Raw genomic sequence first — 25,747 nt, 5'->3', positions numbered from 1 at the left:
TATCATAGGTGGTAACGTCTGTAGATTATTATTTTTCAAACGAAGAAAAAAATGGCACGGCACAACACTAGTTGTTTATTGCAGTAACAGAAGGCAGTGGGCCTGGAGGGAGCACTTGGTCCCGGCTGCTCAGTCCAAGTTGTCCAGGAGGCAGCAACAGCAGAGAGCAGTCCAGCATGCGGCCAGGGCCGCCTGACACCCAGCATCCGTCTTCCTTTCTTGTTCCCTCATGTACACTGAGGGCAGGGCAGGGGAGAGAGAGATCCAGTCAGAGGGGATAGAGGCAGGAGCATCCTAGGTGGGCAGCAGCGGGCACAAGCCATGGAAGACTGGCTCTTGGTCCCCACAGTCCCTGGGCGGGGTCAGTCCCAGGAGAGCGGGAGCCATGCCTGCCCGGGTCGTTGTTCCACCTCTGCTCCAGCGTCTGGCACACATCAGGAACTCGTGGAACATCTCTTAAATGTAGGAACGCAGGGGACATCTGCTCAACAGCTGTCAGACCACTGTGTCCTATCACCTCCTCTTCCCCAAGCTGACAGTGAAACTCAACCCTGTACCCAGTGCAATGCTTGTCCCAAGTGACCCAGTGTGGAGTAAGCCCCGCCTGCAGTGGGGTGTGGCACGCACTGGCTGGAAGCTTGGCGGCATATCTCATTTAATCCTCACCAATGGCTGTGTCGCCCTCAGCAAGTCTGTCTCAGACACTGTCCCAAGTGTAAACTGGGGGATCGAGGCTTGCCACCTCCTGCACAGGGTGTGACCCCAGGGCCCTGGGACTGAGCTCCCATCTGGGCTTCCTGTCCTCGCCCCTCCCCCAGCTAGCGCGCACACGCTTGCTCTCAACTAATTAAAAGAAAAAAAAAGAACAGGGGGCAGGTGGGGTACATCCAATTTTTAACCACAAAATCCACATTTAAGATTTTTCCTATAAAAACAATAGTCTCAGTGTCCAGATATGTGTGAGTACCACGGAACCAAATGACCCCAAGCAACCAACCACTTCGGTGCCAGCGGCAGCCTGAAGAGCTGGCTGAAGCGGTGCAGCCCAAAGGGAACGGCCACTAACAAGACCAAGCTGGTTCCTCCACGTTGCCAACGAGGCCGCGAGGTACAAGCATGCCCGTGTGGTCTGTACAAGGGAGAGGCTTCTACTTCCCATTTTACGTCTTCCTCAATCCAGGCCTGTCTGACCCCAAAGCCACGCGCAAGGAAGGCTGCTCCTGGACTGTTGCTCCCGGGGCCCCGGGGGGCAGCTGGCCGTGGCCGACGTGGGCTCCCTGGGGGCACCGGCCTCCGTCCCAGCAGCCTGCCCCATGTCACTGTCACAGAGACACACCACCCCCACCCGCCGGGGCCAGCTCCCCGGACTCCGTGCTCCCAGTTCCTCCTGGCCTGACCTGGCCCCACCTATCACACACGCCCCACAGGGCAGCTCTGGGCAAACGCAGCGCGGTGGAGTCCCAGCTTGGCTCCCCACCCCTCTGAGGAGCTCAGGCGCCAGAGGCCCTCCAAATGGCACCCGCTGCCAAGGTCCCTCCTGCTGCGGCAACACCGGCGGGTGGCACCACAGGAGCTACCAAACCAGCCCCAGCCTCTCTGGTTCTTCCCCTGTGAGTGTGGGTCCGGGTGCCGAGCGAGGCCCAGGGAATGAAGGTACCGAGTGAGAAGGAGCAACGCGTCTCTGCGCGTGCACACCCCGGAGGGGCCTGCAGCCGTCTGAGGGCCACCTTCAGGTCCCCGACCATCCCCGGCTCTGCTTTCTGCTCGACCCTGAAGGCCAACATCGTGCTCTTTCTCCTTGCTTCTTCCGCAGAGCCCCTCCTTCACGCCACCGCCACGTCACCGCCAGGGCCCTCAGCACCTCCCCACCAGACCCCAAGAGCAGCCCCCGCGCCCGCAAACCGCTGGCCAGCGATTAGGCCACTGGGCTCGTCCCCTCCTCCATCCTGGAAGCGTGCCCCTGACGCTTCTACCGCTGCCGCCCTGGATTCCGCGGACATGGGACACATAGCACCTCAGCCAAGGCAGCTGCCTGCTGCTCCTGGGCGCCACCTGCCTCATTCTTATCTTTGTCATTGAGGTCTGTACAGCCCTTCGCCTACACAGGCAAGAAACACCGGGGGCCATTTACGGAGGAGGCAACCGCGTGGTCTGCCCAAAACCAGCCAGAAGGCAGCACTCACGTGTTTCCTGCCTTCTGGGGTAGCACACTCCTGCTATTCTGCACTTAATGCCCATCACATTGCTGCTTGCTTACAACATGCAGGCTGGGGGGCCCGCATCACTCGATCAGTTAAGTGTCCGACTCTTGATTTCTGCTCAGGTCATGATCTCAGGGTCATGGGATCGAGCCCTGTGTTGGGTTCCATGCTGGGCAAGCAGCCAGCTTAGGATTCCCTCTCTCTTCCTCTCCCTCTGCCCCTCCCCCGTCTCTAAAAAGACACAAAACATCTAGGCTCCTGCTTCTTCCAGCACTTTCTCCATGGCCACTGGACTATCTAGTCAGCGTGCATGGATCCCAGGAGTCTGTACCTTCCCATCTTCAGCAGCCCTGCTACCCAACCCTGTTGAGGGCCCCAGGTACTTCACAGTCAAGTTTCTTTGCTTTTTCAAGACCGAGATCAGACCGGTCTGCCTCTGCGAGGAAGGCTGCTCCTCAGACTAGCCCCGTCGTGACTCAGTCGGCCTCACAGTCCCTTTCAGGAGACCTTGGAGTGCTACATGGGAGGTAGCCCAGTGCTTCCTCTTCATGAGTCAGGGAACCTGATTCTAGGCACATGCACAGTGTGAAGGCTAGCAAGGGAACAACTGATAACCCAAAGGAAAGTACTGATACTCTGTGGTGAATTTCCTCTGGGTTTCAAACACCAAAGCCTGCATTTGGTGGGTACAGAACTCTGGTCTCTAGAAAGCTGGGTGAGGTCAGGATAGGTTTGCTGGGAGGAGGCAGGTGTCCACTTAGGCTTGCATTCACAGAGCAGAGGGCTATGCCGAAGCCCCTGCAATGCTCACTACTGAGGTGGGTGGGCAGAGACCACCTAGCAAAGACCAGCCCATGCAGGAAGTCCATGTACTCTCCACCCCACCCTCCAACACACAAGATCCAACCCACAGGGGGTGCTAGCTGTGTTCTCAGAAAGGCTCTGTCCCCATCTCCCCAGCTGCCTGTTACAGCTGCCACAGGATCTCTTCCCAGGAAATTGAGGTTCAGCAGGAAGAATGAGAGAGAGAGAGAGTGTGTGTGTGTGAGTACATGTGCGCACGTGTGTGTAAGGCAGTAGGTTTCTCACCAGATCCTGGAGACAGAAGTTCAGAGAGAAGCAGAGAAGGAATCCTCCCTGACACTGTTACTACAATCCAGGTCACAATTCCCAAAAACACCCTATTCCAATTTAGTGGGAGGCACCACAATTAGGATTTCAGAACAGAGATTTTATTTTTTTTTAAGATTTTATTTATTTATTCATGAGAGACAGAGAGATAGACAGACAGAGGCAGAGACACAGGCAGAGGGAAAGCAGGCTCCATGCAGGGAGCCGGTGTGGGACTTGATCCAGGGACTCCAGGACCACGCCCTGGGCCAAAGGCAGGTGCCAAACCGCTGAGCCATCCAGGGATCCCCAAGAACAGAGATTTTAATGAGACATTATCAAATTGGATTTAAATATAGGCTCATCTACACACTGGCCACATAACCTTGGACACAACCTCTCTCAGCCTCAGTTTCCAATGTTGTAATATAAGAGGGACATTGGTAATCTACACTTCACAGGTTGCTGGGAAAATCAGGAGACCAGGCATGTAAAATGCTTCGCACAGCACCTAGTATACTGTAAAGCTTTCTATCAACTTTCCCTGGGTCCTCACCATTCTTCAAATGACCATGACCGTGCAAGGCAGACCCCTCCCCTGACTGAGTGAGCCTGTTGCAGACAGCTCCACACAGGTAGAGGGAAGGGGGGTCTCACCCAGACTCTGAGGAGAAGCCACAGAAAGAGCAAGAGGCTGGGAGGCAGAGTCAGAGGCCATCCTGGGAGCAAAAGGCTGTACTTAGGTAAGCTGGCTCTTCACTGTCTGAAGGACACAGCAGGTTCAGCCCAGGGGAAGGATATGGCCAAATCCAGTCTGAGGGAAGGGGGCGAAGGAACAGAGCCAGGCCCCATTTCTAGCAGACCCATGGTGGAAGAACATAAAAATGCCAGAAGGGGACCTGCCAGGAGCTCAGGGCCCTGCCCTCATCTCAACCCACACACATACATACACAGTCCCCATCCCTTCTTCTTTGGCTCAACCAACCACATGGCATCAGAGCCCAAAGTCAGGCTCAGGGGGGCATGGTCTGAGTGTGAGAAACTTAGGCAGGGCTGGGGACAGAGTAGCTTCCAGGGGCAGGGAACAAGGGGCTGCTATGCTGAGTCTGGGAGAGAAGGAGAACCGGACCAGCATGGGTACAAAGAGCACAGAGGCTGTAATCCACAGGCCAGAGACACTTGTATCTGGACTGTGCAGCCCATGCCTAGTGACAACCCATCTCATCGACTGACAGCCCAGGCGGCTCTGTGGCCACCCATCCCAGCAGGAAACCCCACTGAGGGTTTCTCAGGCACCTGCCAGTCAGCAGCCTTCCCATGCAGACAGTGACACCTGTGAGCACAGATACCAGCCAGCCTCCAGGATCTGTATACTCCCTCAACCCTCCCCCTTCGCTCCCTGCCCAAAGACTGGCTGGCCTGCCCAGGGCAGAAGAACATCCCCTCTCCACGTCAGCTCCAAAAATAGCTGCCTGATTCACTAGCCAGGCCCCTCCCAACGTTTAGGCCAGCGACATAACTTGAAGTTGTGTTACTGTGTGAACAGCTCTCCTTCCACACCCCACCCCTATCTTTCTGATCCTCTGAGAAGCAGCTGATCTGCTTTCTGGCAGACTTGGTCCCTCACTCTCCAGCATCTAAAACAAACCCAGACAAGGCGACCATCAGGGCACTAAAGCAAGAGCCACAGTACTTGGAAGTACTGATGCCTTCTCTCAGCATCCCCAGGTTCACAAGACTCTAATTCCTTCCTTCTCAGTCTGGGCCCCAAGGCAGCCTCCCCTGACTCAACCCTTCCCTTTACCTCTCAGAAGCTCAGTGTTCCCACCTACAGAAAAGGCAGGGTTCATAGTGGTATCTGTAATGAGGCCCCATAGAGATGAGAATGCACTGGCAACAAGATATGGCTTGATCTCCCCTCCCGGGCCCTGGAGCCATGTGCCAGACAGGAGGAGAAGCTAACAGCTGGCCCTGAGAACAGCAGAAGAGAAAAGGAGCAAAGATGTTCTCATCGTCATCCTTCACCTCTGCATCACCAAGGTGCACGGTCCCCATCACCTGGAGTTCTAAGCATCTCCTCTGAGGGGCCTTCCTGACCCAGCCCAGGAAGCATCTTTCTGACTGAACTGCTACTACCACACTATCACTGCTGTCATTCGAGAACAGCCTTGGAAATACCAAACGGTACTTAAGAAGGCGGCACTGAAACAGAGATGGGGCCTAGGCAAGGCTCTGGATGACAGGGAAAGTGCCCAGCAGTCTGTGTGGCTGAGAGCCCAGAATAGCTTGGGAGTAAGCACAGGAGACCTTCCCACAGTACGCCAGCCATCGTACCATTTCCCTCATGTCACTGGAACAGAACAAGCCCAGGATCATCTCAGAAATAGCTGGTTTGTCATCAGGATTTCTAAATGCCCTACCTAGACTCGGAGTTCCTCAAGTGCAGGGAATGGGCCTTCCATCAGCACTGCCCCCACAGGGCCTGACACACAGAAAGGCAGTGCGGGGCGGGAGGGAATGGGGATGAGGAACATGCCATTTCTGCTAATACACAGCACCAAAAACCTTCCAGCCGAGCACAGATGGTCACAGTGGGCAGGGGCAGGGTCCTGGCCCCATTTTATAAGGACTGCACAGCCCATGGTCTCATCCTGTCATGGGCTCAGAGTTCCAAGGCACTGGTGATTCACAGCGTCTTTATGCAGAAGAGCCAGAAATTGGCTCATCTGCAAACGTGGACAATGTCTAGTAAGAAATTAAGAGAATAACCATCAAGAAAAGAATTTCACACCCAGCTATCTCTACCTCCTGAGCCTGTCTGCCAAGTGCAGAGGGGCACTAAGGAAGTCTCATCTGGAGGTAGACCTGGGACAGGACAGCTGGATCCATCAAAAGCTCACCAGTTACCAAGGGTCCTAGGACTAGGTCTAAACTGGTGCAGGGAAAAAACCAGTTCCTATAGCAATGCCAAATGCCAAGGTATTTCAGGAAAATGTTGTACTTTCCGAGGAAAAACTTCACATATAATTCTATTAATGCTAAAGGCTGTACCAAGAACTGGATGAAATGAAAACAAATTATAAGAACCAGCAGACATGGGGGAGAATATTATGCCTCACAAAGCTGCCCTGGAGGGGGGAAGACAGGAAGCCTCAACAGCCTCAGTTGTCAGTGGGTTCAGGGTTTTAGGTCCCAAGATGGAGCCAGATCTGTGAACAAGGCCAAAAGACCAGGCCAACTTGGGTTGGGGGGGCAAACTCAGAAAGAGCCTTGTACCCAAGAGTAAGCCAGCTATAGTAAGGTGTCCTGTCTAGGACAACTACCAAGTGAGAAGGTGCCTCCACAATCACAAGGAAATGGCCAACTAAGTGTAGTCAATGACAGGTAATATGTAAAAGTGGAACTGTAACACGCTGTAAAAGCCTATCAAATATCAAAATGAAGCGTGATGTTACAAGTGACCAGCGGTACTTAAGTCTGGGTCTAAAATTAGACGGTGAGTAAAGCTCAGTTTTGGTCTGTAAGCCTCGCTCTTGGCGGGGGAGGTGGTGGTGGTGTATTTATCAGAAACTGACCTTCAAAGACATCATGCTCCTTGTGCTTTAAAACTCTTACCCATAGGAAATGAAAGCATGAACTTGAACAAGTAGGTATTTGTGCACCCATGTTATAGCAGCATATTCACAGCCAAAAAGTGGAAGCAGCCCAAGTGTCCATCAATGGAGGAATGGATAACAAAACATAGGACTCATGGGTGGCTCAGTCAGTTAAGCATCCAATTCTTGGTTTCAGCTCAGGTCACAATCTCATGGGTTGTAGAATCAAGCCCCATGCCCCCCATGTGAGAGCTCCTCCCTCAGCAGGAAGTGGGTTTGAAAGATTCACTATCCTCCCCCCATTCCCCAAGGAGGGGATGCAAGGAAGGTGGTTAACATACTATCTGTTATTTCATACCCCACTGAACAGGAGGAAAGATGCTTAGAACCAAGGAATCAGAGAAACAAAGCAAGAAGAGAGCAAGAGATGAGAAACCACAAACTCCCAATGTCTCTGGCTCTTGAATATAAGACAATCACTGTCATGATTTTGGAAGCTAAAAGAGAAATCAGAAAATTATTATTATTTTTAAAGATTTTATTTATTTATTCATGAGAGACAGAGACAGAGAGAGTGAAGCAGAGGCACAGGCAGAGGGAGAAGCAGGCTCCATGCAGGAAGCCCGATGCAGGACTTGATCCCGGGACTCCAGGATCACACTCTGGGCCAAAGAAGGCAGGCGCTAAACCGCTGGTCACCCAGGGATCCCCAAAATCAGAAAAATTATTATTTTCCTGGTTTTCAGGCACTGGGTTACAGAAAAAAAATGGAGAGGTAGTTCACTTGGAGGGGAGCTGGCTCTTTGAAACTTGCCCCAAAGGGCAGATATCGCCAAGGTGGTAGCTGCTGGGTTCTACCAATTAGTGTCCAGGCACAGAGAGGTACAGGCTGTTCTGTTATCAGCAACACTAGTCTGACTCACACTGAGCTGCCAGCCTCAGGAGTCTCATTCAAACAGGACTTGCTGCATTTGGAACAATGTAAACATTGCCATATTGTTTTTACTGAATACAAAGTGTGTTTTTTATCTTAGGTATATAGACCATACCTGGCTTCTAGGTGTACGAGATTCTTGTGTTACTGATTAACAGATACATTCATGCAAAACACCCCAGGTTATTTCCTCCTCCTACTGTCAGGCTTAATTTTGCAATAATAAAGAGTTCTGTTTTCACCTGAATGTACCTCAGTTTAGAGCCCTGGTTAAGTACAAGGTGAGTTCTGAGGTCAGGGATGGAATGGATGACCATCTTCAATGAACATGGGGAGGGGATTCAAGGCAGATTTCACTTGTAAGGACTGTCTACCTTCCTAGCTCCCTGCCCACCATGAGCAATAATGGTCATGCTTATAGATTTGGGAAGAAATGTATAGGGTGCCTGGTCCCCACTGTGTCCTCCACAACAACCCCTTCTGTCCTGTAACCCTGCCACATGCCAACATCACCCCCAAATGCAGGTCCTCACCCACTGAGATGTGACGTTTGGTGAATGTGATGCCAGAGATTTCCCCAGTGGAGAAAGGAAGACGGAGGGGGTGGCCTGGTCGATAAGACTGTGACTAGAACTCTGTTAGCCAGGAGACAGGGCTGGGTTCAGGGAAACAGCTTCTTTCTGTGGTCAACTGAGGAATTCTGGCTAGCTTGGTACTGAAGCCTGATCAAAAAAAGTCTACTATGGGGACACCCAGGTGGCTCAGTGGTTGAGCATGTGCCTTTGGCTTAGGTCATGATTCCAGGGTCCTGGGATCAAGTCCTGCGTCGGGCTCCCCACAGGGAGCCTGCTTCTCCCTCTGCCTGTGTCTCTGCCTCTGTGTCTCTCACGAATAAATAAAATCTTAAAAAAAAAAAAAAAAAGTCTACCAGATCAACCAACTACCACTGCATTGCCAGAAAATTTCCATTTCCAAAAGACAGGCTAATCCTTACTATGAAAACCCCAAAGTGAGGGAACTAAGCGGGCTTAGCCATGGAGATGGAGTAGCCACGTGGGGAGCCTCCAATGTGTCAAGAATGACAGAAGGCATGCGACCTGCTCCAATCCACTGAACAGTGTTCAGCTGCCCAAAGCAGGGTGTTTATTTACAGCACCACCACGTGTGGAGAACAGGAGCATCTCAGCAAACTCTGAAAGCCCAGCACATTCAACTCTTGCAGCTCTGCCATCATTGTGGATGGGAGCTCCCCTTCCCCAGATCATAGCACAAGCAGAATCAAGAGATTGCTCCTGGGCCTAGTAGCTCACCAAGGAACCCTGGAGGGAGGAGGAGAGGGAGCCCTGGAGTTGGACACCCTGGTGTCCATTCCAGGTGCCAGCTGGAAGGTGTGACCACGTCTCCCACGCTCAGGTTCCTCACCTACAAAATGGGGAGAATAATAGCACCTATTCCCTCATTGGGTTCTTCAGGGACTTAATGACTTAATCCACACAGGCCAGGGCCTAGTATACAAGGGGTACTCAGCTGCTATTGTTCCTTCCAAGACAAGGGATCTGAAGGTGGGAAGGTAGGGCTCCCTAACTGGTGAGCACCTGGAAGCAACACAGGCCTAACATAAAGCTGGTAGAGAGATTCTATAGGCAGTTTTCACTTTATACAAGAGTCTTTCTGAGGAATAAACAAGGGACTCAGAAATGGGGTAAAAGAAGCATCTACTTCTCCTTGGCACTACCCAAGCAAGCTGCAGGTATAGACTTAGCTGGCTATTCTCTGAAGCAACAGCAAGCATTACTAAGAAAAAATATAAGGAGTGCCTGGGTGGCTCAATGGTTGAATGTCTGCCTTTGGCTCAGGTCATGACCCTGGGGTCCAGGGACTGAGTTCCACATCAGACTCCCTGCAGGGAGCCTGCTTCTCCCTCTGCCTATGTCTTTGTCTTTCATGAATAAATAAAATCTTTATAAAAAATATATGAAGACTCATCAGTTTTAAGCTCTTAAGGAAGGGAGCCACTTCCTCCTCTGTCAGCTCAAACCCTTCAACAGACCTCACTTGGCCTAAACTTTCTTGCAACAGCTGAGAGCAGTCCTTGGTATGGGAAGCAGGCAGTTTATCCCAGAGGGACCAAGCTGCCCAGGAGGATATGCTGGGAGTCAAGCGAGTAAAGGGAGCTCAGGGTCCAGAGGCCGGCTAACCTAGGGAGGGTGGACCCCACAGAAAATGCCTTCTCCACACAGGCCTTTTGGGAGCCTTTCCTTCGGATCTACAGGCACAGGGCATTCTGTCCACAGCCTCCAGGAATTGTGGTTATTACCTGTGGCTGCCCAAGGGAACTTGGACCGGGGGCGGGGGGGGGGAAGGCAGATACTGATCCTTTATAAAGCTACCCATGAAACACACCCCACCCAAAAGCAAAAATCCATTTTTTACCCATTAAGAACAAGTCAAATCTTGACTTTCTCTAAAATCCATCAGGCTACAAAGTATCCCAGGCTACCAAGGGGAGTCATTTCAAGGATAAGTGGGAAAAGCTCAGAGGGAACCAAAAAAAAAAAAAAAAAAAAAAAAATCTAATGATGATTTTTCCCTAAGGAAACTGAAATCTTTCCCAGGCTACTCCCAATTTATGGCCTTTAATCAGGGAAAAGGGTCAGATGCTTAGGACCCCAAGGAAAAAGCTCTCCGCATAACACCCTGCCTCCAGGAACATCCCAGAAGGACAGTGGGCAGGGCAGGGGTATAGTGGGTAGAGGGCTCTATGTGCTTCTTCAGCTACAGACAGCCTTTAAATTCTAAGGACATCTATAGAAAGTGTGCCACTTTTGATCAAATGAGGAAAAAGCCACCGAGCCCAGCAATGGGAAAAGGCAGGGAACAGTACTCTCAAAACCAAAAGAGCGGCAACCTGACAGCTACAGCAGCAAGCTTCCTGCTGCAAGCTGATAAGGCTTTCTAGAAGAGTCGATAGGAAAATCAATGTTTCCTGAAGGAGGGGAGCCAGGCAAGTCTGGAACAAAAGACTAGGGCAAGCTATAAATAGTGTCAGGATCCATTCATTGGTCTGTCTCTGTGGGTTCCTCAGCCCCTACCCAACTGCTGGCTCAGCTCACAGAGTAAGAACAGAGTCCTCTTCACTCCTGTACTTCAAAAGGGCCAGCTCCTCCAGATACAGATTTACCAAATTCAGGGGTTATGCTTGCTACATCCAGCCCATTTAAGTAAGATGCAATGCCCTTAACCTATCTGTGGCTCAGTTTCCTAACACGAAAACTGGAACAATAAAATAACCCATCTCTTGGGATTGTTATGAAGATTATATGATCAATTCCTTGAAAACCGGTTAGCACAGTGCCGGGCACAAAGTAAAAACAGGCAACAAACTGTAGCTATTATCATTGCTGTTATTCAAAGAACTAAATAAAAGGTAAAAAGGAAAAGCAACCTGTGTTCGAGTTTTACCCTGTACTGAGCTCTTTCAAAACAATACTATGCACTGAAGGGACACTCCTGCATGAAGTCAACAGAGGGACTGACATCTAAAACAGAGCCATCAGGGGTGCCTGGGTGGCTCAGTCAGATGAGCATCCAATTCTTGATTTCAGTGCAAGTAGTGACTTCAGGGTCCTGGGATCAAGCCCCACATCAGGCTCCACACTCAGCATGGAGTCTGCTTATTCTCCCTCTGCTCCTCCCCTTGCTTGTTTTTTTCCTCTCTCAAATAAATAAATAAATAAAATATTTAAAATGGAACCTTCAGTGACAAATGATCACCACTCCTGAACACCTGTGTAGCCTACAGGGCGGAGATGCAGCTAAGGATATACAGGATTTGAGGAACTGAAAATGAAGGGAAAAAAAAAAAAAACAGACCCAACAACACTTTCATGTAGTATTAAAGTTGCTGCAAATATATTCCTTGAACAGAGACTAACATACTAGTTGAAATTCAACAAGGGCTGCTTCATAAAAAACTGGACACAAAGGGATGCCTGGGTGGCTCAGTGGTTGAGCGTCTGCCTTCAGCTCAGGGCGTGATCCTGGAGTCCCAAATTGGGCTCCCTGTGGGGAGCCTGCTTCTCCCTCTGCCTATGCCTCTGTCTCTTTGGGTCTCTCATGAATAAATAAATAAAATATTTTTTAAAAAACTGGACACAGAACAAAAGATTTTTACCAAAATATTAACTACTATCTCTGGAGAGCAAAGTTATTTACATTCTATGTCGAAGAGCTATCTCTGTAATTTAAAAAGTTATCTTAAGACCAAGGCCATGTTTCTCTGTGAGAGAACAGGAGTGTAACCCAGAAGCAGCAGCCTGGGGGGTGGCAGAGATGCCCTAAGTTGGGATGTGGGAAAAGCCACTGTCCCAGTCATGCTGGTTGGGGTCACCACACCAGTGTAGCAGCTGTGGGGATATGCCTTCATCCAATGATGTGGACACCGATCATCTTCGCACTAGAAACACTTTAGTTTTAAAATGTTTAAATGTGTCATGTCTTACTTTTTAGGACAACCCTGGAGAGCCACAGTATCACTGGAATATCGATTCCTCCCCCACTAAGGCAAACCACAGTGACCGCTGGAAAGCTGGCACTAGGTCTGTGCAGGTACCTCACCACACCAGCGGGGGTAGGTATGGCCAGAGCCCGGAGCTGGCCCCTCCAGCACAGCTCATGCCTAGTGACTGCCTGGAAGGGTATGTTCTAGGGCCAGATTCCTGTCACTCCAGGTGAGCCCACTCTCCCAGGGAGGTCCAAACCCCACAGTCCTGGCTCCAATCCTAGAGACTGATTGGCTCTGTCCTAGAAGCACCTTCTGATTCCCAAGATGCCATTTAACCAAAGCAGTGTCCCCTTTATGCCCACCTAACCCATTTCCTCATTGTTTCTATCAACGTAGCCTTAAAAAGCTCCAGCAAGAGATAAAATGAATGTACAGGTAAAAGTAGCATTAGAGCAGAAAACCTAGGCCATACCTGGGGAAAAGGGGCTAAGGACAATGAGGCAAACTGGCCTGGGAGCTAGTGAGGACCCCCCCCCCCCCCACACACACACACACACAACTTCTGTTCCCCTGGGACAGCAAGGTCTAGCCAACTCAGCAGCTCCCAGTCAGCAGGCAATGAGCACGTCCCACCAACCAGGTCAGTAATTGGATCTGCAAGAGCAGTTGCCTTTTTATACTCCATTATCCCTGAGTGCTGGGCAGGCTAAGGCTGCTGAAAAGGCAAAACAGAGAGTGTTTTGCATAAAGCATCTGACCAGACCAGAATACATTCGTATATCCAAGAGAATGGAAACATCCGAGGCTATGTTTAGGAGCCCATGGTCCCCCAGAGTCTTCGTGAGCACACATGATGCCCAGGTCCATGACACCTACAGCAGTCGCTAGAGGGACGTCATCAAAGCACTGTCCACTGCTGAGCAGATCTATCAAGTTAAAGCCTGAAGTCACAAGTGTGTGGAACAAGAGTCAAAGCTGGTACTGAGAGCCCAATGCATTCACTCAAGGCCAAGCTCACCTGTTTTTGTGAAAAGAACAGAGCTGCAGTGGAGTGTCTCCATAAAGAACTGGACTTTACCCATAGAACCCATTTCCCTTACCGCTGCTAACCAATAACACTATTCCTAATTTTGATGTATTTTAATTAAGGATATTTCCTAATGGAATGCAAAAGAGCATAAAAGTTAAGAATACAGTTTGAAATCAGACAGACCTGGGTTCAATTTATGGCTCAGGAAATTACTTTCTGCCTTTAGGTAAGTTACTTCCTTTCTCCAAATCTCATTCTCATCTCTAAAATGGGAAACCACCATCACTGCTCTAAGGGTTCAATCAGATAATGTAGACAAAGCACCTGAAGAACAAGTTCTAATTAGAAATATTACCATTTATTTAGTGCCTGAACCAAGGGAAACAGGAAGATGAAGGTAGAAAATTTTTATTTTACTCATTCATGGGAGGCCACTTGACACAGAGTCCAGCTCTGGGTCAGACACGGGAAGGGGGCGAGGGGAACCCAGGGCAAGACATGGCAACTTCTCTAAGACCGCAGTTCCACATGTGTGAAATCTAGGAGAATACCACTTAGCCTGAAGGACACTGGGAGAAGGGAAGCCACATTCATAAAGCTCTCAGCCCTGCATCAGGTAGCTCACGGGGTGCCCAGTAAATAGTAGACAATGAGGGCCGTGGGCTTTGGGGTTGGACTGGTTTTGAATCCCAGCTCTGCCAATTCCTAGCTGGGTGAATGTAAGTAAGTTAGTCTTTTCTAGGCTTCAGAATCTTCATCTATATTATATATAATTTATATAATAAATTATAGATCCACCTCACAGGGTTGTTCCTAGGATGAAATAAGTTACTATATAAAAGTGCCTGACACATAGTAACCATTTAAGTATTAGCTGTATTATTTAGCTAGTTTTAGTTTAAAACATGGACCACAACACTCAAACTATTCTTTTTTCTTTTTTTTTGATGATTTTAAGTAATCTCTACACTGCACATGAGGCTCCAACTCACAACCTCTGAGATCAAGAGTCAAACACTCTCTGACTGAGCCAGCCACATGCCCTCCTGCTGGTTTTAAAATAGGGATTGAGGGGCACTTGGGTGGCCCAGTAGTTAAAGGTCTGCCTTTGGCTCAGGGCATGATCCTGGGACCGAGTTCCACACCGGGCTCACTGCAGGGAGCCTGCTTCTCCCTCTGCCTGTGTCTCTGCCTCTCTCTCTGTGTCTCTCCTGAATAAATAAAATAATAAATAAATAGGGACTGGTATCAAATACTCAACATTCTCCAGTGCCAGATTGAAAAGAGACTCAGAAACCCAAGCTGTCCAGTCAAAGGTCAAGAGGGAGTTTTTTTTGTTTTGTTTTATTCATGAGAGAGACAAGAGAGAAGCAGAGATACAGGCAGAGGGAGACGCAGGCTCTCTCAGGGGAGCCTGATGCTAGGATCCCAGAACTCCGGGATCACGACCTGAGCCAAAGGCAGATGCTCAACCACTGAGCCACTCAGGTGCCCGGAAGGGAGTTCTATATAGTTCCAAGTTCCCAGAGCCTTCTTCCCAAGCAGGCCACCAAAAAACCTCTTGTATTTTTCAGCTGCTGAGAAAATTGATTAGGAAATCCCTTTCTGCCACTGGGCTTAAAAGCAATGAGCAACTTAAATCTTTCATTATGCAGACTCCATCTCAGTGGCTCTCAAAGGAAGATTATTTGGACCCTTAGGCAATCTGGTATGTCTGCAAACAACCTGGTTGCCATCATTAGGTAGATACTACTGGCATTTAGTAGATAAAGGTAAGAGATGCTGCTAAGCATCCTACAAGGCAGGAGAAAACCCCACCCAACCCTAACACCCTAACAAACAAATTGTCCAGCAGGGAGGGGCATGTGGTTGGCTCATAGGAGGAACACATGACCCTTGACCTCTGGGTTCTGAGATTAAGGTCCATGTTGGGTGCAGAGATTACTTAAAAAGTAAAATCTTTAAGGGGCACCTGGGCTTGGTCAGTTAAGCATCCAACTCCTGATTTTGTCTCAGGTCATGATCCCGGGGTCTTGACATTGAGCCCTGAGCCAGCCTCCGCACTGGGTGTGGAGGCTTGTTTAAGGTTCTCTCTCTCCATCTGCGCCTCTTCCCCTTCTCTAAAAAATAAAAAATAAAATCTTAAAATAAAATCATCCAGTCCCAATGTCAACTGTGAGGTTAGAAACCCTGCCCTGTAGGAAAGATGCTTGTGACAAATAAGGGAAAGAGACAGAACACACCAGGACTCTGCACTACAATGGCAGCCAGGTACAAATGACACAGGCATGTTAACAAGAACTGCCTAGGAAGTAAAAATGCAAAAATGATTTCAGATGACGGTTTATCTGGATAAGTGAAATTAAAAAAAAAAAAAAAAATCCTGCATGAGCTGTCACTATGTTTACGGGCCAGAGAAGAAGTCAGGGGAGTGCTAGGTGGAGGCAAGGATGACTCGAAGCTCCATCTCTGGGTTCTGACCACTCACACAGCTGACATCCAGCCCTGCAACAAAGCCCCAACCTGCGCTACACAGCAAATACTTTACTCTGAACACAGGCAAATAAATGAATAAAGTGAGGAAGGGAAAAGTAGTGCAGTCTTTTCTGCAAATTCAAGCCCAGCATTGAACAACTTAAAAAAGTTTATTCCAGAGTCTCACCTGTCCCCTCTCCTGCCTCTCTTTAAACTCTTCATCTTTAATGAAGCAACAAGAAGTTACTAGAGAATGAAATGGACAAATCAGACAAACTCTCTGCTATGATAGGAGACTTTAGTACTATAAATAGAGCCAAGATCATGAAATTAAAAACTAGTGGAGGATAGAAAGCTGACCTAGACTAGGGGTTGGAAGGTAGCACTTGGTGCCACTCAAGTGACACATGAGCAGGATGGGAAGGATTTAATGGGGTTACCTGAGCCAACAGAGGTGTGTGAAGACTTTTCACAAGCATACAGACGAAATACCATATACAAAAGCCAAGTGGGAAGAGAGGCCCAGTGAGGCTGAGGAACTGAACTGCAATCTGTTAGCAGGGCCAAACCATGACAGGCTTCAAGACCTTTTGGAATACTGGTCTTTATTCTACAGGTAACAGAGAGTGAAAGAAATGTATAAACCCTTCACTGGTGTGCCCAATGGTTTGGGGAAGAAACTGCTGAACCTCTTTATCTTCAGTTAAATCAAAACCTCTGGCCTACCACACAGAAACCCAGGCCAGTAACAAACACTAAATGGAAGCCAACGGAATGTTGCAGAGAGGGAACAGCTTCCCCTCCAAAGCAAGGCTCAACGGGTCCTAAGCCCAGCAGATCATAAAGGCCTAAGTCCTCTCTGAGATAGGGAAAAGAGAGCCCTCAAGACAGTTGGGAGAAACAGCTGTCAGAGCCCTTGGAAAGAGCCACAGATCCCAGGGGGACCCCTTAAGTAGCCCAGCTTCCCCTCTTTGAAGGGCTCTGTTAACACTGTATCACAGCAGAACCAACTCTCCCACTGGTCTCCAGGTGTGCTGTCATCTGCACAGGTCCTGAGAGTTCATTCAGAACATCTTTCTGAAGTCCCACGAATCACTAGGTATTGTGCTGGGTCTGGGAACAGCACTACCGCCCCACCTTCCTTGTTCATCTTCCCCCTCTGCCCTCTCTAGAGGCCTCCATCCTTCTGGCCACTGGATCTGTCTCTTCCTCAGAGCAGAGTAAATATGATTATACCCACCTGCTGGGTCAGAAACCATAAGCTTCTCAATTCAGACAGGGCTGGCTCAAGCCTTAAAGAGGCTGGCCCTTGTGAAACCTAAGGGCATTCCAAGGAATTCCATGAAAACGCCATTTGAACATCAGAAGATTCAAATGAATGACCAAGGATATGGGCTAAGAGATGCCAGAGGAAGAACAAAGGTTATATGGATTGAACAAAGAGAAACTGAGGATAAGATATAAAGAAATATTTTGCAGGGCTATCAACCTGTGCCATTAAGATGTGGGAGACCAGGATAAACTAGGAGGCCAAGAAGGAAGAAGAACCAAAGCAGCACAAAGTATGCCAAGTGTGGCCCTCAGGCAGATTTGAAAGTTGGAGACTTCAAATGTGAAGGAGCAAGGCCCATGGACACCAGCCACCCGTCTCAGAGGTGTCAGCACAGATACAGGCTCTCCAGTCAGAGCCAGTATTAGAATGCCCATTCCCCACCTACTAGCTCTGACCTGGGCAAACTCATTCCTCTAATAGGACCACCTCACAGAGCTGTCCTGCTGATTAAATGGTGGAGGATACCCAGTGTTTAGCACCAGGCCTGGCACACAGCACAAAACCTCAGTTAGCAGCAACGCCCAAGGGCCACTCCCAGGAGTAGAAGAAAAAGAAGTAGTAGTAGGAAAAGAAGTCAAGGTCAGACCTGAAAGAGGAGGACTCATAAGATACCTGCTTAGGTGGAGGGTGTTACAGAGGAAGGGGATGCGCAACCATTCAACAAAGAGGAGGAACTGAGTAGTGAACCTAACATCCACAGGTCCCTGCCATCCAGGAGCTCTTGCTCCAGCAGGAGGAGAAAGGCACCCAAAGAACATGAGAGAGTATAGTGGGAAAGGGATGAGAAGGGCAGGGACAGACAGTGCCACACTGAGGTGGAGGGCAACGGGAGGCAGCTAAAGGCCTCTCTGACTAGGTGATGCTGAGTACAGGCCAGAAGAGGCCACATGGTATGCAGGTTTCTGAGAAAAAGCGAAGGCCCTGGAGGTGGGGCAGAGCAGGCCTTGCTGGCCACTAGAGAGATGTTGGCTTTTACTCTGAGTGACATGGGAAACTGTGGCAGGGGTGGGGGGTGTTGGGCAGGCAGGCAGAAAACAGACAGCAGGGGCAAGAGCAGGAGGGAGACCAGGTCGTGGCTATGACTGCAGAGGATGACTCAGGAGCTGTCCCAGTTGCCTTGGGCCCATGGGGATGCTCAAGGTAGACTGGGAAGGACATTCAGCAACTGGCTTCCCCACCACCCCGAAGGGCCTCCTGTTTTCACTGGCTCTATCCACCCACAAGCAAAAACTCAGAAAATTCATGTGGGCTGAAGGAGACTACTAACTTCCTCAGTGCCCACCAATGTGCCATCAACTGTCCAAGGCATATTACTTTTTTTTCCCATCACACTCTGTAATCCTAATCTTACAGAAAAGGAAACAAGCCTGAGGAAAAAAAGAAACTCCACCTAGATTCCTAAGCAGTGCAGCTTTTGGTGGCACCATGTGGCACTCTGTCATTTGATACCTGGCAAAGAAGGTTCTGAGCTGGACTTTATTTCTGCTGGAAAGGCTTCCTGGGGCACTGAAAGCACCTGATCAGAGTTTCTGATGATAAAAAGCTTAAAAGGCTCAAACAAACCAAGCTGTAATTCCACACCCTGAGCCAATTAGCCAGAGATGCCAGACCATTAAATTCCTTCCTCTTCCATCCTCATGATGACGATGAGACAAGCATTGGACACCAAGAACGTCCAGAAAGAAAAAAATGACATTCTATCACCACCCTGCCCCCAACTGTTGATGCTGGACCAAAGAGGAGGCCATTCTGAGCTTCTGGCTGACTGGTCAATGACCCAGTAGGGCACTCCTGGAACAGGCACTCCCCTTTTCCATCTTCAAATTACAAGAACCATAAAAAGGTCACTTTTAGTTCCTGATTTACAGGCTTCAAAACCTGGTTCAAAGGCCAATTGGGCTTTTGAACTCCATGGGGCCATCCCAAGGACTCTGCTGAAATAGAATTTACTTCATTAGTTTAAAAACTATTTTATTTATTTGACAGCAAGAGAGAGCATGAGCAGAGGGGAGGGGCAGAGGGAGAAGCCGCCTCCTCCCTGAGCAGGAAGTGATTCCAGGACCTTGAGATAATGATCTGAGCAGAAAAGCAGATGTCTAACCCACTTAGCCACCCAGGTGCCCTGAATTTATTTCATTTTCAATCAATACCTTGCCAGATATCACAATGCTAAACCAGAATAACATGTACAAAGCCCTAATAATATCTGGACTCCCGAGCAGTAAATAGCACCGGAAGGGGCTCAGAGGTAAAGGGACCCAGACCACTAACATGAATTCACAACCACCTTTCAAAATGGTGGTATTTCCATTCATCTGACACATATTTACTGAGCACATACGATGTGGCAGAGATGCTCCAGGTGCTGTGGAAGCAGAGATGAAGGAGAGAAAGACAGCCATTGTGAGGTTTCCAAGGGGAGGTAGGTATGCAAAGATCAGGCGGTTAAGTAAGGTGCCCAGATCCTGGTATTAATAAGGGGATTTGAATCCACCCACATTAATCATACTCCACTTTGCATCTGCCACTAGGAAGCCCATGTCCTCCTGCTCTAAACTATCAGGTTTTTGTGTTTTGTGGTGGGGGGAGGTGGCAGTGGAGAGATGGGGAAGGGCTGCTAAGAAGGTATTTTCCTGAGGTGGTGTTTGAGAACTGATGTAGAATCTGCTGGACCACAGCTCTAGGACGAAATAAGGAGAAGCATTTAGCTTGGAACCAGGATTTACATCCTAGTCAAACTCGCTGACCCTGGGCAAGTCACTAAAGCTCTCTGGGCTTTGGTTTGAATCTCTCTAAAAAGAGGGGGTTAGCCTAGCAAGAAATGGCAAATGGTTTCATCTCATTCAACAATTCCAGCCTATTCAGTGGCTGCCCAGGGGGGCTGTGGTAAGGAGGATTCTGAGGCCACGTGAGGGCTCAGCAGAAAGGGCCAATGAGTGAGGTCGGCCATGAGCTTGGGAGGGTGACTAACCTGGTTGATCATCTGAGGACCTTTGCTGCTGCTGTGAGGTAACTAAAGAGCTTTCATTTTAATTTTGGTGACGAATTTTTAAAACTCTCTTTCAGGGCAGCTGGGGTGGCTTAGCGGTTTAGCGCCTGCCTTCAGCCCAGGGCATGATCTTGGAGACCCAGGATCAAGTCCCACATCTGGCTCCCTGCATGGAGCCTGCTTCTCCCCCGCCTAGTATCTGCCCCTCTCTGTCTCTCATGAATAAATAAATAAAATCTTTAAAAAATAAATAAATAAAACTCTTTCACTACTTTTTAACCAATTCACAGAACCTCCCTTCAAAAGACAAATTTCCTGATGTAAGACCGAAGATACGTTGTGTTTAATTTTTCACTTTAAATTCCATAACTGTAAAAAAATAAATAAATAAATAAATAAATTCCATAACTGTGGCATAGTCACGAGAACCTAGAAACAGTTTTGGTAGTTAGAATGCCTCACTGAACAGGAGTCCACCTATTATCACTGGGACTTCCTAGATTGCTAGCAAAGCTCCCCCAATACATCTGCCATGCTGCAGGGTGGCTTTGTCACTCGCCTACCAAGCAGTGAACTCTTGAGTCCCGGCTACACAGATCTGGGGCTGCTTGGACCAATGGAGTGTGATGAGGTACTATTCTGAGCCTGGCAAGGAAAAAGGCCCAGCAGATGGGCCTTTACATGATCATTACATGGTAATGATGTGAGGTTCGGGGCTATCTGGGTGAACGGTGCACAGAATCATCTGTATTATTTCTGCAATGGCTTCAAAATTAGAAATTCAAGAAAGCTTCTTTTTTTTTCTTTCAAAGGAATGCCTGAAAAAAAAAAAAATTAAAAGGGGGGGCGGTTGGCCCTGGAAGCTTCCACCTTTGCACACTGACACTGAAGAATGAGGGAAGCCAGCTTCCTGTGGCCGCTGTGCTGTGACGATGCCCAGCCTTCCGACTGCGAGGCCACGTGGAGGAGGAGGGGGGAAAGGACATCAGATGTGGGGTTTTGTGGGCTTTCTGGATATAAAAGAACTATGATTTGTTATAATGGACCAGAAGTACAAGATTTTGCTGAAAAAGAAAAGAGCTGACAGGATAAGGCTAAACTGATATTAAACCTTCAAGGGAAATAATAAGAGGTGGAAGCAAAGCCAGTAAGAGTGGAGAAGCTCAAGCCTGGTTTGGAACACACATACAAGACACGAACGGCTAGTAATGAGCACTGGGTGTTGTAAGTGATAAATCTTGAATTCTACTCCAGAAACCAGTATTGTACTGTATCTTAACTAAAATTTAAATTAGAAAAAAATAGGGCAGCCCAGGTGGTTCAGCGGTTTAGCACTGCCTTCAGCCCAGGGTGTGATCCTGGAGACCTGGGACCGAGTCCCACATCGGGCTCCCTGCATGGAGCCTGCTTCTGCCTGTGTCTGTGCCTCTCTCTCTCTGTGTGTGTCTTTCATGAATAAATAAATAAAATCTAAAAACAATAAAAATGAAAATAAATAAATTAGAAAAAATAAAGATAGTAGCATCTAAGTGTGTTTATCTTCTAACCCTCCCTACCCACCTCGCCTGTCCAACTGCTGTTGGGCTCCCATCCCCCCTCCCCTCTGAAGCTTCCGCCAAACCACACAGTTTCTCTGTACTGCGCATGCGAGCCAAAATGACAGCACCCCTTTGCTCATGCTTTAAACATAATTGCCAAGAGGGGAGTTCATTAATCTCACTTAAGGGTAGAAAGTACACATAGTAGACCCAGCACCCCAGTTATTAAGGGGAGCAGAGACAGATCTTTCAAGACAAGCCCTGTCCTAATTAGAGTCTCTAACTTGGGGTGGTCTGTTACATAGCAATATGCCAACCTTCCACCTGCGGCAGAAAGCCTTCAATTCTGGGTTGGCAAGAGCTGGCCATATGAATGGGTTTTTTGGACCTAATTCCTTGGGCTAACATTGGTTTCGCATTCTTCTTGGCTAAATGCTTTTGCTTCCTGAGTTCCTTTTCATACAGCATCCCTAATCTTATTTCATTAGGATTTATCTTCCCACATAACTAAGACTATTAGAGGTCTTCCCCCTCCCCCCTTTTCTCCTTCTTGCTCCTTGCATTGTCTCTGGCCCTTTAGGTCCCTTTTTTTGGTCTGTTTTGGTCACCATCTATCATTTTGGAGCCTCTACTCAGTTCTCTGGCAACCCTCTATTGTTAATATTTAAGGCTGGGATACTGTCACTTGCAGCCTTGAGAGTCTTGACTAGCTTCAAAAGGTAAAAGCCTACACTAGGACAGTACAAGCCAGGCTGACTGAAATCAGACCTTAAGGGGGCAGATTACACAGAACCTGAAAATTAACTGAATTCAGAGAAGGGAAGTGCTCAGGAAGCAGACTGTACGGGATACAGCTGAAGCATGGGGGGCTGGTAATTTATACCAGGTGGTGGGATATACAGGGAAAGCTTCACAGAGTGTCCCTCCCCAGGTGTGTAGGCTAGGGACACAGTGGGATGAGGGGTGGGGAGTGAAGCATGAAGAGGCCCTGCCTGCTTCTAGATACCGGATGATGACATCCTGGACTTGAAGCCAATGTAATGACTGATGAGATTCCCGTGGTCTTGGAAAGAGGTGGGACAGATGCAGACGATGTGAACTATTGGGAGCATACTGCCATGTGGTGAACTGTCTGCCAAGATGGTCACCAACAATTCCTCTGGCTCTATACCAACATGCTGCCAGATGCTTATGACATGGATGAATCTTGAATATGTTATATTAAGTAGAAGAAGCCTATCATAAAAGGTCACATATCATATGATTCCACTTATAAAAATGTCTAGAACAGGCAAATCTACAGAGATAAAACAGATTAACGGAAGGGGAGGGTTAAGGAGATGGGATGACTGCTAAAGGATATGGGTTTCTTTCGGGGTGATGAAATGTTCTGTAATTGCAGTGGTGATGCTCACACAACTCCAACTATATTAGGAACCACTGGAACGTACACTTGGAATGGGTTAAGTGTAGGATATGTGAGTGATCTCTCAATAAAGCTGTTAAAAAAGGGGGTGGCAGTCAATGACATCTAGTTCCCCTCCTACTGAATCCAGCCACCCTTATGACTTGCTTTGAACAGCAGAGTATGGGTAATTGATGCTGGGCCAGTTCTGAGCCTATCCCTGAAAAGGCTGGCAAGCTTCTACTTTCACCCCCTTGGAAGCCAGTTGCCATGTCAATGAGATAGGCTAGATGAGAGACAACACGTAGAGAGAGGCCACATGGAGGTAAACCAGGACTTCACTCATGTGAATGAGGACATCTTGGGACATTCTACTCCCAGCCAAGCTGACACAGCTGAATTAAGTGACCCCAGGAGAGATCACATAAAGCCAACTCACAGAATCATGAGAATAATATATATTATATAATAAACAGTAATAATAATCATTGTTGTTTTAAGCCACCAAGTTTTGGGGTGCTAAGCTGTATGATAGATAACTGACATACAACCTCTCCAACCCTGGATTCTACTTCTATAACATGGGATATAGGGGTCTTGGGAAGGTTAAGTGATGCTAAGAGCAGGCACCACGATCAAGAAATACTAGTTGTCATAGTTACTATTATTAAATATCATCCCAGGAAAGACCCCTGGGGGGCTCTCGCCTGCCTTTGGATCAGGTGATCCTGGGGTCCTGGGATCGAATCCCACATCGGTCTCCCTGCAGAGAGCCTGCTCCTCTCTCCGCCAGGGTCTCTGCCTCTCTGTGTGTCTCTCATGAATGGATAAATAAACAAATAAATAATCTTTTTTAAAGAATTTAAAAAGTAAATATCATCCCAGGAGACCCTTGACATACTGCAACTACATTCCCTGAGAAGCCTCATTCCCATGAGCACCTGCTACCTCCAATCACATGGTTTCCAAAAAACTAGTTTCCTGAGAAAAACCAGGGTATTTTTTACTATAATTTCTGTAGTAAAAATATGAACTTTGAACCATAAACAGACTAAGTTTCTGCTTAGCCATCTACCCCGCTACCTATCCATTCAACACAACCTAAGTCCTTACTGATTACCAGACACAGATTAACAGCAGCTAAGACGACCTTCCCTCTCTTGTAACAGAACAGTTACCAATGTACATAGTAGTTAACAGAATAGACTGCACGCTTACACTTCAGTTGAGATGTACCTGCAGTGGTTGATAAAATCTGAAGTCATCCAGGCGGAAAAAAGTTATATGTGCTAGGCACCTGGGTGGCTCATGATTGAGTGTCTGCCTTTAGCTCGGGTCGTGATCCCAGGGTCCTGGGACCGAGTCTCCCATTGAGCTTCCCACAGGGAGCCTGCTTCTCCCTCTGCTTATGTCTCCGCCTCTCTAGGTCTCTCATGAATAAAATCTTAAAAAAAAAAAAAAAAAAAAAGTTATAGGTACAGATTCCAAAGCCAAACCATCAGGATTCAAATCTGGAATCTCCCACTTTTAGCTGGGTGACCTGTGGCAAGTCATTACTCCATTCTGTGACTCCATGACTTCACCATAAAATGCAAATAGCTTCATAGGACTGTTGCAAGGATTAAATGTTAATGTAAATAAGGCTCTTAAAAGACCCCCTGGCATACAACAAGCACTCGGGAAGACTTAGCTATTTTAAAAACCTGAAGAGGCACCATAAGAGAGCAACTATTATGCAAACCAAAAAATCATAAAACAGTCCTCACAGTCACCAAGACACCTAGCACAGTGCTTCTCAAGATGTTTCCTCTCTAATCCTTCACGGATTGATACTTTTTTCTCAAGTGCAAGATCACTTGCTTGAAAGTCATAGCAGTGTCCAATTGTTCTAAAAGTTCTTGAGTGTTTACTCTCACTCTCTGTACTTATCACAACCGTTCAGAGACTGGCACTTGTCTGCAGAGTAAACTTTGAGTAACACTGTTCTAGCACACAAGAAAGACTCACAGGCCTTCTGAGAACTCAATTAGGTTCAAGAGAATTTTGAAAACATAGAAGTAAAGAAAATCAGCCACTCAACAGCAAGGGCAAGAGGATGACTTGAGGGTCAACAAACCGAGAGAAAATAATCTCAACAGGCCAAATCTAAAAAACACAACAGGCTGAGAGAGCAAGAATCCACCTGATACTTTCCCCCCAGCAGTATTCCAGAAGGTACTCTTAGAAAACACATTGACCAGGAAGTCATCAGCCCCAGAGGGATAAAAGACATAGAGGTAAGTAGGCAGAAATGCCTCAGGCCTCCTGAGGAAGAAGTTCTTCTCAGGGGTTAGAAACCATGCTAAGCAGTCTCCAAGTTTTGGGAACGTCAACCATAGCACACAAAGGCCAGAGTTCCTTCTCTGCCAAAGAAAACATACAAACATTAACTTTGGTGACCTGGGACTGTGCCCATACACACCCGCATACACACATATCCCACTCCCAGTACCTGTAGTTTTAGGAGGCTCCTGAGGTCCACCCTGCCAGCCATACTGTGGATATCCTTGGTAGGGGTACCCCTGAGGAGGTGGGTAGGGTCCCCCCATAGGTCCTGGAGGGTAGGCCCCTGGTCCCATTGGTTGTGGTGGAT

General features: G+C 48.1%; 2 long non-coding RNA genes across 2 annotated transcripts in view; both read right to left on the bottom strand.

Annotated features, from left to right (window-relative positions):
- Nucleotides 1-25,747, bottom strand: part of LOC144313963 (uncharacterized) — a 62,358-nt gene that overhangs the window by 19,130 nt on the left and 17,481 nt on the right. The gene's annotated exons all lie outside the window — the stretch shown is intronic.
- On the bottom strand, nt 56-25,747 carry LOC144313962 (uncharacterized). The gene is made up of 2 exons (XR_013379611.1): nt 25,607-25,747; nt 56-236 (listed from the first exon to the last, which is right to left on the bottom strand). It is a non-coding gene; the product is annotated as an uncharacterized LOC144313962 (long non-coding RNA).

The sequence above is a fragment of the Canis aureus genome, chromosome 5 (assembly GCF_053574225.1).
Source record: "Canis aureus isolate CA01 chromosome 5, VMU_Caureus_v.1.0, whole genome shotgun sequence".
NCBI classification, from domain to species: Eukaryota; Metazoa; Chordata; class Mammalia; order Carnivora; family Canidae; genus Canis; species Canis aureus.
Note: the sequence above shows the minus strand (reverse complement) of the source record. Positions and strands in the feature narration are given on the sequence as shown.